This window comes from Strix uralensis, chromosome 2 (genome assembly GCF_047716275.1).
Source record: "Strix uralensis isolate ZFMK-TIS-50842 chromosome 2, bStrUra1, whole genome shotgun sequence".
Classification (NCBI taxonomy): domain Eukaryota; kingdom Metazoa; phylum Chordata; class Aves; order Strigiformes; family Strigidae; genus Strix; species Strix uralensis.
In genome coordinates, this window is record NC_133973.1 from 1,257,552 (window position 1) to 1,271,820 (window position 14,269).

Sequence of the window (14,269 nt, forward strand, 5' to 3'; positions counted from 1 at the left end):
CTGGGGTCAGCTCGAGCAAGAGTGAGGTGCAGGAGAATGAATGAATCAATGATTGAAGGTGAAGAAAACCAAGGCTTTTTAAGCCAAGTTAAGCATCAGTGGTGTCTCAGTCCAACCAGAGTGAAAAAGGGAAATGAGCTCTTGCCTATCATATGGAAGTCTTAGCTTTTGCCTTTTTAAAAGGCAAATGAACAGAAAATATGTACCAAGACTTGACAGCTAATTACAGCCAGGAAAGAAAAGGAGAAAGGGAAAACATAAACAAGTAGAGGAGAAAGATCTTATAAAGGCATTTTCTGTTAGAGAAATCTGTTTATAAAGGAACACACAGAGGCAGCCCTCTTTCAGGGGGTCCCCTGATTTGGCTGCAAGTTCACTGCTCTCGTAAGGTTCTTTATTCCCCACTGAAGTACTGGAGGGATTTACCATCTCACCTGTGCACCAACCACTGCACAGCCCAGCTGTCACTTCGGGTCACCCAGCAAGCTGGATCACCTTCCTGATCTGGCTGAAAACTTACTCAGCAGAAATCACTAGATCTAGCACAAAAGAAGGGCTTGAATCATGCAGCAGCCCAGGGTTTGAGGAGTTTAAGCCAGCTGCAGAATGGCCAGGGGGCAGATCAGAGACCTACATTTCCCCATCCCATAGAATACCTAATGTGGAAGCAAGAAGGTGGTGCTTACTGGACACAGCTGGTCACGCAGTGCACTATACATTATATTAGGCAGATGGTTACAACCAAGGAAGAGAAACACTGAGTTCAGGGTATTGTTGCATTAAATGTTTTGTACATGAGACTGAAGTAGAGTGTCTCTGCTCTGAAAAGCCTCTAAAGCCTCCAAAGACAGCTCTGATGTGGTGGGAAAGGTTGTCATCTGCAAAGGACCATTCAGCATCCAGCAGGTAGCAACTCCTCTGCAGTGACATTGGTGCTGGTTTTGGGGGGATTTGAGATGGGAGCTCAGTGAGGAGGGAGTTGCTTTTATGACTAGAAGGAGTTGGGGGGAAGAATGAGGAGAAAAGAGGGAAGAGAAGCGAGAATCAGTTGTGGAGGGAGGCTGGTCTGAGGGGATCTGAAAGGAGGATGTAGGAACAAACTGCTATTCAAGAAGAAATGCCTAATTTAAAATTGTAGAGAATGTGGATGACATTGTGGGTACAGCTTTGAGCTTGCTATTGTGATTCTGTGTCTGTTCCTGCCAGCCTCCAATACAATGACCTGTGCACCCGACTCTTTGCAATATGTATTTTATCTTTTCTTTTTTCTTTTTTCCACACAAGCCTGTATGGCTCTGGGGTAGGAGACTCCCCATGGCTCTCTGAAGGGGGTCAGTTTTGTATAATTACTGGTGGGTGTGAGGAATATTTATTTTTAGGGGAGCTTTTGGAAGTAAGGGGACAAAAGAAGGAAGGACCCGTGCGACAGCAAAAATATCTTTTTTTTTTTTTTTTTCCCTTGTATGCTGCTGCTGTACACTGCTAACCTGTTACCCCAAATATGGCTGTGTTTCAGGAGTGGGAAGAGTCCTTGTAACACCCTGTGGGATCCCATGGGATGGGATGCTCTAGGCCAATGTGAAAATTGTGCAGCACTTGTCCTTTAATTGCCTGCTCTGTCCTTGCTCATGGAGTCAGTATGCTCTTCTGACTGGACTCCCCATAGGCTTTTTGCCAGCCCAGTTCTGTAGAAATTCTGCATCATTTTGTATGGCGGTGGTTTTGCATGGCACAGCTTTAAACATTGCAGGCTGGTTCTCCTTTTTTCTTTTTTTCTTTATTGCTTGCTTGCTTTTATTTCACCCTTTGTTTCTTCCACCGTATTGTTCATTTATTTGCACTCCCTTTGTGCCTTGTCTCAAGGCTGTGAGCGACATCTCAGTGCAGGGAATTCATTGTGCTACCACGTCATAGTGGAAAGAGCTCCCATTCAGAGACAAGGGAGTATTTTTTTAAAGGGGAAACCATGTTATCCACAGCTTCATTTTTGTACAGCCCAATGTACAAAGACTGTCCCCTTTGGCACAACTTTATCTCCTACTGTTTATGACAAAGTACGAATTGAGGAAGAGAGAAATTATTAAAAAGGAGCAAGTTGGAGCCTGTTGAAGGGGAGAGAGAGCAAGTAAGGCAAATGTCCAAAGCCACAGGCCATGGAGGGACCCCATGGAGCGCAGCTATGATTTGGTGCAAGGCATCTAGCAAGTGGGTGGGACCAGAGAGTGGGGTCTACACCACTACGTGAGATACCACCCTCTGCTCCTTAGGTGCTGCAGTTTACAGACAAATGCATTTGGTTGGACTTGATGATCTTAAGGGTCTTTTCCATCCTAAAAGATTCTATGATTCTGTGATTACCTTGAGCTCGTCTCAGTTTAAACCTGCACTCAGATGTTCAACTCTGAAATGCAGCAGGTACATACCCCTGCTTCTGAATGGTGGGAGTGGGCAGTGAAGTGGTGTAACTGCCAGACAGCCCTGCAAAATGTGTCCCTGAATATAAGTTAGTGCCTGGGGTTCCCATGTGAAGTTCAAGACAGTGGGACCATCAGAGGAGCGAGCTGCCATGTCAGCAGTGAGAAGATTAACTCCAATGGATGTGATAACACAAGGGCTAAATGAAAGAAAAAGCTCACCACTGTCAAGAGTTAAAAATATGAACAGGGATGCTTGAGAGAGAAAAAATAAGGATGCTTTGTTAACTCCACTGCAAGACGTTGCAAACATGGTACGTCCTTGAGCCCAGACTGCCAGGTGGGTAATATATTGGTGCTCACTGTAGTAGCTTAGGCCTGCACTGAGTTTGGCCTACTAGGGCTCCATGGAGAAATAGGAAATGATGGTGGAAAAGGCAGTGGAGACAGCTGGTGCCTGTGGGCAAGAATGGGGAAGGAAACTGAAGAAAAGGTCCTGAAACTGGGCAGAGTCATAGCATAGAAAACTTTATAAGCAAGGACCCAGATTCCATGTTGCCTTCTGTAGGTACTTCTGCTGCTACTGGTGTGCAGTCTGGCTCGGGTAGCCCACACTCAGCCAGCAGCACATGCTCAAGACAGGAAGGGAGGGTGGTTTGAGCTGGTGCCCTGTAGTGAAAGGAGAACTTGCAGAGTTGCTTAATACAAGTACAGTTTCATGAAAACACAGCTTCCTATCTGTGCTCCCCCTATACACGTACTCAGCAGTAACTGGCTGGCACTGTGGCTTGGTGTTGGTCCTCGGCAAGACTGGGGCCCTAGAGCTGCTCTTGTATAGATTCACCTGCTGACATTCACACCTGAATGCTTCGATTTGGTTTCCAAGCACTGGTGCTGAAATGTGTAACCCCCTGAAAGAAGCTGCGTGCAAATACCTATTCCTTGTGCCTGAATGAGCTTTTCATGTTTGTTCTTCAAGTGGTGGATATTTCTTTGCATATTATGAGATTCATAGCCTCCGTTTCAGAGATCAGTGTGACTTCTAATAAGCAATTAAGTCCATGGCAAGTCAATCGCTCTATAATTAACTCCAGTCTGTGTTCCCATTAACTGCAACATCCTTTACCTGCCATTGAGCAGCCAGCAGTAAAAGGTGTGAAAATCCCTGTGACCTTGGAAATGCATCCAAAAAACTAAAGCAATCCCCTCTGGCCAGATAATTGCAGACTCTGAGAACACATAGCAGGGGTTGTCTGTGGGAGAAAATGCTGCTGAGGAAATCTTCCACTGTGGTATTTAGTAAAGCTTAGTTCTTTTTATTAGTCTTGAGAAACTATGACAGATAATTTAACTGGTGGGAAAGTAAGGATAAACAGTCCCCATTAAGGCACTTTTTGTCTGGATGTGTATCAGTTTTGAAATAGCTCTGGCTTTACAGGCAGGACCAGATTTTTTTAAAACCATATAATGATGTAAAGACACAGGCACTTAATAGAATTTTAAGCTGCTACCAGGCACTGCAGGGGAAATAGATACCTTACTCCCACTAAATCCTTAGTTAGATATTGCATAAACCAGCTTGCAGCTTGGGTTTGGTTCTCTCACTGGTGTGCCTTTATGTACAAGTTGCTTTGAATGGATCCTATCTCACGTTTCTTTAATATGCCACAATGCAGAGACAAACTTGGAAGCTAGTTATTCATCCCAGTAGTATTCTCTTGCTTTTTTTATAATCTGAAGGTATTTTTCATCAGATACAAAAGACTATTAAACGTGCATTGCCACAGAGAAAATAGCTCTCCTGTGTTCCAGTTAACAGGTACCTCCTAGAGTGTGAGCAAAGCTGAAGACAGGCAGGATTTATAAGGAAGGGTGTTCCTCATCACTGCTTCTCCCCACATGCTTTTAATGGCAAGAATTGCTACTCACAGAAGGATATTAACAGTGAGTAGTCTGGACAGCCCATCAAAACCATTCAGGAGGTCTATACAGAGCACGGGTATCTATAATCACCTCATTTTTAACTCTGTGACTTGAACAACTGTGTGCTGAGAGCAGCATTATCCTAATAAGAGAAAAGCTGTTCCTCTGCAAAGCTCCCTGGTTTCCTAAGTCCTCTTTTTTGCATCTAGCTATCTGCCCTGCTGGAAGCTGGGTGCCTCACTGTGGTTCGTGTGCTTCTGTCTCTGAGGCAACAGACTGGTTGTGCCAGAGCAAAGGGCCATCGTGGAAAGGGGCAGAGGTTGTATGTGTGGGGGGGAAGCCTTTCAGGTGTGGTAGGAAGACTCGTATGTAAAAGGTGCTGAGCGGTCATCCAGCACTATACCAAAGAGCATAATACTTGCAAAGGAAAGAAAAAAAAAAAAAGCCAAGTTAGGGGGCTCATCCCACAAAGACTTTCAGAGTAGTAGCCTGTTACTAAAGCTGGGGCAAGAAAAGTAAAAAAGAAATTTTATTCTGCAACATTTTTATTTTTGTGTGTGGTTTTTAAACAGAACCATAATGTTTTTCCTAAAGTATAATTTTTCAGATGTGTAATTTATGTTCACCTGGAGCATTCAGAGTGGCTCAGGGTGCTTTTCCATCTCACACTTGACCTTTTGCTTCATAGAAAGTTTAAAATTGGAAAATTATCTTTTTCCATTCCGCTAGACACAATGTCATTGCCGTCAGTGTGTGCTTTTGCAGAGAAAGTGCAACTTTACCTTGTATTTTCCCAAGGAATACATTTTGCTGACATATGTGTGGGATTTTGCGGTGAATGGTCATGCACACCCTGTGAAATGCTTGGTTGCGTTATGGGGAGCTGGAAGGGTCAAGAGGAGCCTGCAATGGTTCCTCCTGCAATGAGCAGTTTTCTGCAGCGGGGGGATTTCATGTGATTTCATATACTGCATTCTCCTAGAGAATTCTCTCCTTTAATTTACTGATTCTTCCTAGAGAAACTGATGTGTTACGGTCTAGACAAGTGGTCTGTGGGTGGGTGGGGAACTGGCTGACAGGCCGCACCCAGAGGGTGGTGGGAAATAGCTCCTTTTCACACTGGCAACCTGTCACCTGTGGGGTCCCCCAGGGATCAGTATTGGCCCCAATGCTGTTTAATCTTCATAAGCGACCGGGGTGATGGGATCAAGCGTGCCCTGATGAACTTTTCTGATGGTACCAAAGTGAGTGGGGAAGCGGACACTTCGGAAGGGAGAGCCACCCTGCAGGGAGACCTGGATAGGCTGGAAGCGCGGGCTGGCAAGAACCTTCTGAAGTTCAACAAGGACAAGTGTAAGGCCTTGCACCTGGGAGAACATAATCCAGGAGCCCAGCACAGGCTGGGCTCTACCCGGCTGGGGAGCAGCTCTGTGGAAAGGGACCTGGGGGTCCTGGCGGACAACAAGCTCAACAGGAGTGAACAGTGTGCTGCAGCGGCACAGAAAGCCAACGGGGTGCTGGGCTGCATCAGCAAAGGCATCACCAGCAGAGATAAAGGAGTCGTTATCCCACTCTACTCAGCGCTTGTCAGGCCGCACCTGGAATACCGTGTTCAGTTCTGGTCCCTGATATAAAAACCAGATGTGGACAGGCTGGAGAGGGTCCAGAGAAGGGCCACAGAGATGATCAGAGGACTGGGAAGCCTGGCATGTGAGGAAAGGCTGAGAGAACTGGGTTTGTTGACAAAAGAAGGCTTAGGGGAGACCTTATCACCATGTTCCAGTGTTTGAAGGGTGGCTGCAAAGAAGATGGAGACTCCCTTTTTACAAGGAGTCACATGGAAAAGATGAGGGGTAATGGGTACAGGGTACTCCTGGGGAGATTCCAATTGGAGACAAGAGGAAAATCGCAATGAGAACAACCGACCACTGGAATAATCTCCCCAGGGAAGTGGTGGATTCCCCAACACTGGACACTTTTAAGATTCACCTGGGCAGGGTGCTGGGCCATCTTGTCTAGAGCGTGTGTTTGCCAGGAAAGGTTGGACCAGATGATCCTTGAGGTCCCTTCCAACCTGGTATTCTATGAGTCTGTGATAATTCTATGATTCTGGCACTGGCTTAAAATACCCCAAAGGAAAGCTTGCCATTCATGGGGGGTGTCTCATCCAGGCATGGAATAAGGAATAGCTGCTGCATACTCAGTGCACCCCTAGCTATTTCGCGAATGCTGCTTTTCATAGACAGGTGCTAACTAGGCATTGCAACTGTTACAACTTGTCAGAATTGCTCAGCAGTTCCCCAAAATTTTATGCCTGAGGGAACATATCATATCTCCTTATACCAGACAAATGGTTTTCAACCTTCTTTCAATTTGTCAGCCACTAAAAATTGCAGCAGAGGTGTGGGCTCCTGTGGGGAGAGTAGGTTTGCTTTTCTTCATCTTTATCCATGGACTCCTTAAAAATAATTCACAGACCCCTGGGATCTCACATACTGTGGGTTGAAAACCACAGTACTAGATCAGTAAACAGATCCACTGGTGAAATGAACAGATCTATTCCTGGCTGCAAGTAGCGCAGAAGTAGGGTGCGAACTGAGTTCTGTTTCATTTGTTTGTTGTTAGGCAATGTGTTCTTGTGGATAAAGCACTGGTCTGGCAGTCAGGAGATTGGGTAGCAAACGGGACCTGTAGTTGTGCAAAGCAGAAAGCGTGGTTGATGCTTGTGGAGAAATGGGACAGGTGCTTAGCCCAATATTTTAGAGCCATAGCAATATTGGATAGAAAACTGACATCAGAAAAGGGCAAGTAATGAAGGATGGTCGTTGGATTGGAGACGTTCTGAAAAAGACCTTTCCTGAGATACTGTTACTACAGAGACATTCTTCTGGGACATTAACAAAAGCGGATTTCCTAGAGTGATGACAGTAGTACTAGTGCTGAAGATTTTGTGTTTCCATGTCCCAGTGCCACCAGAACAAATTTCCTCTTCAGTGTGTGGAAGACCTGTTTCTCCTGTATCACAGGAGGCAGTAGGAGCATAGTACTTCATTGAGAAGTTCAGTACGTCTCCAGTTAAAACTGCGTGAGCTGGCTGCAGTTCAGCCTACTCTTTAAAAATGCCATCAACCTTTTAACTTTGCCAACAGGCTTCGGAAGAGCATCACATTCAGCTAATGAAATACAAGGGCTAAATTTTCCCTTCCCCTTCCAAATTGCTGTCTGAACGCAGCCTGCTGGTATGACATCGTTACCACGTCTTACACCTCCTCAGTAAGCTACTGAGCTGGTGAAGCTGTCTGTAAGAGGTCATGAAAGTTTTTGCAAGAGTTCTGTGGAGAAGTGAATATCCTGGAGTAGGAGAAAGTCTCATCTTCCTACTAAACATACCTTCAGCCTGATGGATAGAAATATAGGAACCATCTGGGTATTGCTTTTCTAAGCTGGGATAGGTAAATGGGGGCTGCTCTCCTGCTGTTTGGATATGCCTCAGAATGCTGAACAGGTTCCTGCAAAGCTGCCACTAATTCTTCATATCTCACAATGCCAGAAGTGGTTCTTGCTGCTGTCCTAAACAGCCAGTACTTGCAGCTGGGTGTTTGGGAAGCAGAGAGTTTGTTTTAGTGATCAGTTTTAACTGTGGACTAAACAAGGGTTTCTTCCCAGAAGGGGAGACAGTATAGGAAGATCTTAAACCATTTCCATGGTTGGAAATGAAAACTTCCAAACCTCTCCAGAAAGGACTTTGTGAAAGAGAAGGTACAAGGAAAAGAGGACTGTGTTCTATCATCTCTCCAAGGAATCAGTCCTACTGTGGTGGATGAAGAGAACAACATGCTTGAGATTTAGTCTGTATGAGGTCCAGCAGTAAGGGATGCAGAAGCATCACTTCTTTTGTAAGTACACTTAGTATTTTGAGCATGATGTCTGCATTCTGGCTGTCCTGCACCAGAATGAATCTGGATTCTTTCCACTGCAGACAGAACAACCTTCAGTTTACAGCTGAATCTTCATGTTTGGAGGCAATCAGGGATGATCCCAAACAATCACCCGTGACCCACTGCACTTGTATGCAGTTTTTATTCTACATCTGACCTCACATCCCCTCCATGTACCTGCTAAGCACTGCAGATCAAGCCCTAGGAGTTCAAGTGGAGAGTACTTGTCTAATAATCCTGTCACTCCTGGAAGGCTTCCTCAGGAGCAGGATGTGCTGTTCAGGTCTGATATTGCCTTCAGCATGTCTGGCCCCCACCTCTCTTTTATCACACATACTCATATGGCATTACAGAACTGCCTCGCAGCCACTCCTCTGCTGCCATTCTGGTGTAGGTCCCTGCTTTTCGGTTTGGAGACCAAATACAGTGACACTTGGCATTTACAAAACCATGTAGCCTATGCAGAGTATTGTCCAGATATGAAGCTGCTGACCCACATGCCATCTGTATGAATTAGGTCACCCTGACTGTGTTTTGTCTTCATAGTATAGATATGGAAAATGACTTACCCTTCTGGAAAGTGGGCTGGAAGTCAGTACAAGGATTTTAGTCCCAGCAGGACTTGTGCTGCTTTATTGACCAGCCCTAAGTGGGGATAATAAAAACAAAGGGGGGGAAAAAATGTCATCAAATGTAAGGTGCATATTGTGCCCCAGCAAGAGGCTGTCGTGTGTATGAGCCAAGGCACTGCCTCTAAACAGAAGTCAGTATTATCATGACGATACTGGGAGATTCCAGCAAGAGGCAACCCTTGTTTTACTGATCTGCAAGTAAATACATAGCAATAGATCATTCTTGCCCCACAGGCGTTACAGTACATTTGCTGGGAGGGAAACAGGAAAAGGATTCAGCCCATGGAAAACTGAGAGGAGGTATGACTTTTCCCAAGTTGTATTAAAACTTGTGGCAGAGCCAAGACTTAAACCCCTTCCCCCTTTCAGTGCTTAACCATCCCCTCTCCAAATGTCCCTCTGCGGCTGTGCCTGCAAAGCTGTCATTCTGAAGAGCGTTAGGATCTGCCTCTGAAGTGACTTCAGTGCAGCTTCTCTCTTCCTCACCCCCGCACCCCCTCTCATTAGCTTGAAAACTCCTATTTATAAACCTGCTCAAGCTTGCTTGTTCAGGGAGGAGGAGCCGAAACACTCAGCACACAGACTAGGAGACTCAGCAGAGATGCAGGCAGAGCTACTTCTCACTCAAAGGGTAATAACCAGATGGAACAAGTCAGCAGGAAGAGTGCCTGAAATGTCACAGAAATGAGATCAAGCAACAGCTAGAGCTTTGTGTCTGCAGGCAGAAGGGGGAGAATCACAGGATCTCAGGAAAGAGTAAGAAAGAAGGGCTGGCTGAGTGGAAGCGAAATGTTTAAGTAGATAAGCACATTGGACTAAATAGCCTGATCGTCTCCCCAGACCATCACGCTTCCGCTACGCGTTTCTGACGCTCTCTCCCAGCCTCTCTGACAGCCATGAGGAACAGGAGGCCCATAAAGCTGGCTTGCTGAGAAAAACTGTGCCAGGCTACTAACTGTGGAGTGACTTGTCACCTCTGTTGTTAAACAGCTCACTCGCCTCCCTGAATCCCACTGAGATGCTGTTTGTAAGCACAACACTTGTTAAACTGAGGCTTGCCTGCAATTTCCTTAGCACCTGGTGATTTTGTGCTGGCAAGCTAGAGAACAGGCTGATGACAACTTGAACCCCTGTGAGGGGAAAAGTGGGTACCTAAATAGCTGTCCTACATTGTATAGCACTATATACAACAGCCTGACTTCCCTTAGCTTTCCTCCTGACTATATTTTATGATAACGATCCAGACACGACCCAGCTATCTCTGCTTTTCTGGAGAACCACAGGACAATTATGAAAGACCAGACAAGCTCATCTGCCATGAAGAAAGTAAGCAAGCCAGTTCCTAAGTTTTATGTAAAGAACAAACAAAACTGCAGTAACCCATAAGGAGTTACATTCATGGGGAGAAACAGAATCACATTGTTCAAAAAACCAGAGGAGAACAAAGAGGTTCAATGAGAATCCCAAGACCAAAGCCATTTCTGCTGAGGGGCCTGCATCCGCGTGCTGAACATAACCTCACCTCTTCCCCTTCCGCTTACCAAATGATTTCATGGAGCTCTTCGTGCTGGCGTGCAGGCACCTCCCTGAGCTGCTTCTCTTCCCTGGGCTTCTGAGCCAGTGGAGGGCAAAGGACCTGGTGTCCCGAGTGCTCTGCTCTGCTCTTCTCCAGTCTGAATTCCTCCAGTTAGCCTCACTAATACCAGATTAACTCTCCTTGACATCTATGCTCTTAGATGCTTTACCATCTGATACATTATTACGTTACTTCAAAAAAACATTTTACTGCCCACAAGTCTTACCAGGCTGAAGTCCCAATGTATTAAGGGGCAGTTTGCAGATCTAGTAAAGGACAGTCATTCCCCCAAAATGCTCACAAGGTGTCAAAGACGAGACAAACTGGGGAATGAAACAGACTGAGGGGATGAGACCAAGAGTTGGGGTAACAACAGTGATGTGATATGCACAGTTGTGGCATTTTCATTCTGATGATTTTAATGATGTTGTGTTGGACATACCAGAGTTCTGGGAAACTCTTGTGATAATACCGAAAAATTCCTAAAAAGAAAGTTACTGAATTTGCCTATATGTAATTGCTCTCTTTGCTGAAGAAAATCTGATCCAGTTTGTGGTATCATCTGACATACCTTAGGTATTTAAGAAGCTCGCTGCTAACATCAGAGAAAAACCATCAGCCTACCTAGAGCATGTCTCTGTGTCAGACACAGACTGAAGTGGGTTTAGTAGTGAGTGATGAAAACTGTCACAGGTCTAGAAAACCTGGCCAAAGCAAAATGATTGAAGGAATGGGGTTTGCTGGGTTTAGGAGAAAGAAAATTAAGGGAGAACATGGAAAACTGTCTTCTAATGGAGCTATAAAAAGAACAGGGATTCATTGTTCTCTGCTTCCATGGCAGAAGGAGTATGCAACAAATAGTGGCCAGCTTTGTTTGCATAAACAAAGATTTTGGTTAAGTATCAGAAGTAGATTTATTCTGAGAATAGGAAGAGAGGAGCAGTGAAGCAGCCTTGAAGGCTGTGCAGTCCCTGTTTATGGAGTCCTTTAAGAACAAAGCTTTGTTAGTCAATGATGGTCTAGGCATGTTTACTTTGTTGTAAGGAAGGGACCTCTGAGGTCCTTCCAGCCCAATATTTCTATGATTTCTAAGTCTACAGTTCCAACAGCAAGGCTGCAAGCTATAATCTCATTATATAAATAAAGATAAATGGAAATCTCCACTGGGCTCCCAATGACCAACCCTAGAAACAGGAGGTTTGGGGAAAACAAATGCCACAAGAACCTTTAAAGATTTATAGGTGTAATTTGACCCTGTAGTTTCAGGAGCATCTGTGAAAAGGGACCTGGGCTGAGTGGGCTAAAGAAGGAAAAAAACCTGATTCTGTGTCCTTAGTTTTGTGAAGGGACAAACTGGAGGAGGTGGGCTTGTTCTGTGTTTAAACAGGCGGCTTCAGGGCTGGCAGTGAGATCCAGCCTGCACCGCAGTGACTGCACTCACAAATGTGGAAATAACAAAACTTACAATAACAAAGTGTTATCGATGGAAATACCCTTATGTAGCTGGAGTGGTTCAGTATTTCAGATCTGGAATAGCAGAGAAAATTGTGAAATTAAGATGCTTATATTCCTTGTCCAAAGTCGGGGGAAAAGCTGAACAGCACACAAGTAAAATAGATGGATTTTAAATTACATTATCAGTGACCTATGGTATAAGCACTACATTTAAGGTTGTTGAGTATTTTTAAACAGCATCCACTGGGCTTGAGTTGAAACATTAGATTTACTCAAGTGTAAGTTCTCTTAGTTAATAAAAACTACATGAGGCGCCACTGTACACATGAAAATCTAGTATGTTTGCTTTGAGATAGCTTCATTAGGTTCCTTTTTTCATCCCAAGTCACTTGCTGATTGTCCATATTTCTGTGGTCTCAATATTTTTGGTTTTACCTTTTTTTTAAAAAGGGTTTTCTGTAACAAATATAGGGGTTCGTAAACAGTAATAGCCCACGACCGATGGTCCTTAAGCTCTCAAGCATATGCATAAGACTTGAAACACTGTGGGCTTAACTCTGGAAGATAAGAACTGTGGCTCCAGTCCAACAGACTGTGTTTGTCCTGGGCATAGTCTGATTCAGCTGGACTGCTTGCATGCTCCAATTACACACACCAGGAAGGAGAGCAGTTAAATCAGGACCTGTTGGGACAAGGAGAAGCAGTGCAGTTCTCTTCATAGCAACGAACTGCACCCCCTTGTCTTTGGTGCAGTTCCTCTGATGTGTGCAAGGGTAGGTGAGACTGGATCTGGATCCATAAGTTCAGTCCTTTCTTTAGACTCCAGCCTTCCACATGATCTCCTTCACCTGGAATAACATCAGTTAATTGATAAGAGATACTTTTCACTGGTTTATGAAAGAAGTTGCTCAGGTTCTGTAAAAATTATTTCTCTTTGTGTTAACAGAACCTAATTAACATATCTCCTCCAAGAAGATTAAGCTTGGAGTATCTAAAAGTCCTGTCTAAAGTCCACAGTGGTGAAAGGAGCAGGCTCTGTCATGCTCCCACTGTTAATGGCTTGGAAGTTTGGATTGTTTAGCCAGGTTGGTGGGAATTCATAAGTCTGTGTCCAGCTCATGATAAACTACGGTCAGTCTCTCACAGCTGCTCCATGTGAACATCCTTGCTGAGTGAGGGACTCATTCTGGAACCCTTCTCAAGCTGGGAGACTTAAAACTGAGGCAGTGTGCTAAGGCTGCTCGCCTGCTAAGGATTATAACTTCAATTCCAGACTCCCTGCATCCTGCGTTGTTATGTGATTAGACAGATGATATTTTTCTAGGAGTCCCCTGAGATACAGCAAGTTGATGTGACTTCTTAGCTCTAAAGGCATCATGAGGAAAATACTTTGTAAGAGCCTTCATCAGATGTTCTTAGCCCAGGTGTAAATACTGTAAGGATAAACTGTGTTGCTATTTATCTTTAGATGACATTTATTGTTGCTCCCTGGTCTCTCTCCTGTTTTTTCCATCCCCCCCTTTCCTAGACAACTCAGATCTGAAAGCAGTATGGTGTGGCTGAGCAGTGCATAAAAGTAGCTGTACTGCATCCGCATTTAAACTGGGTACCTCAGCGTAGCAGCATGCTGCAGGGATCTGTGAAGGAGCCTTGGCTCAGCTTGGCCCTGCCATGAGCATCTCTGTCCCGTGCTCCACCGCACTGTGCAGGGAAGCCCAAAACCTGATGGGAAATCCACAGGCTAAACTGTTTCAGAGTTCAGATCCATCTTAGGGTCTAGGTGCTTGTCACCACTTCTCTGCCTATCAGAGCTTTGTTCAGTGTGGCCAGAAATGAATAATGCAAAAGACTATTTGAATCACGTGGCCTCTGCCTGCTCTCAAGTTTCTTGGATGAATGGTAGTTTACTGTAATATGCTGCAGCACCAGAAATGTATCTAGGACTATTTTTTAATCCTTTCCTCGCTTCAGAGTAGCAGGGCTTGGACCACTGAAAAAGATTAGTGAAAATGCAGAACAACATCAAGTCCAGAGCGCCTGGCTTAGAGAAATGGACCCTTTCTGTTTCCTGCCTCTCCCATGGAAGCTGCATAGCCTGGATCTGACAGCTGGTTAGCCAGCCTCACTGGTGGTCAGCTCTTTGCAGTTAATCAATCCCAAAAGACCTAAGGTGGTGCAGAGCTATAGGGCCACATACAGGTGGTCACTCAGTAGTGCCTATTGTATGTTGACAGAAGGAAAAAAAAAAAAAAAAAGAAAACAACTAACACAAGGCTGTTACAAACTGCAAAATAAGAAGGAAAACCACTATTCTTTCACATACACTTGCAG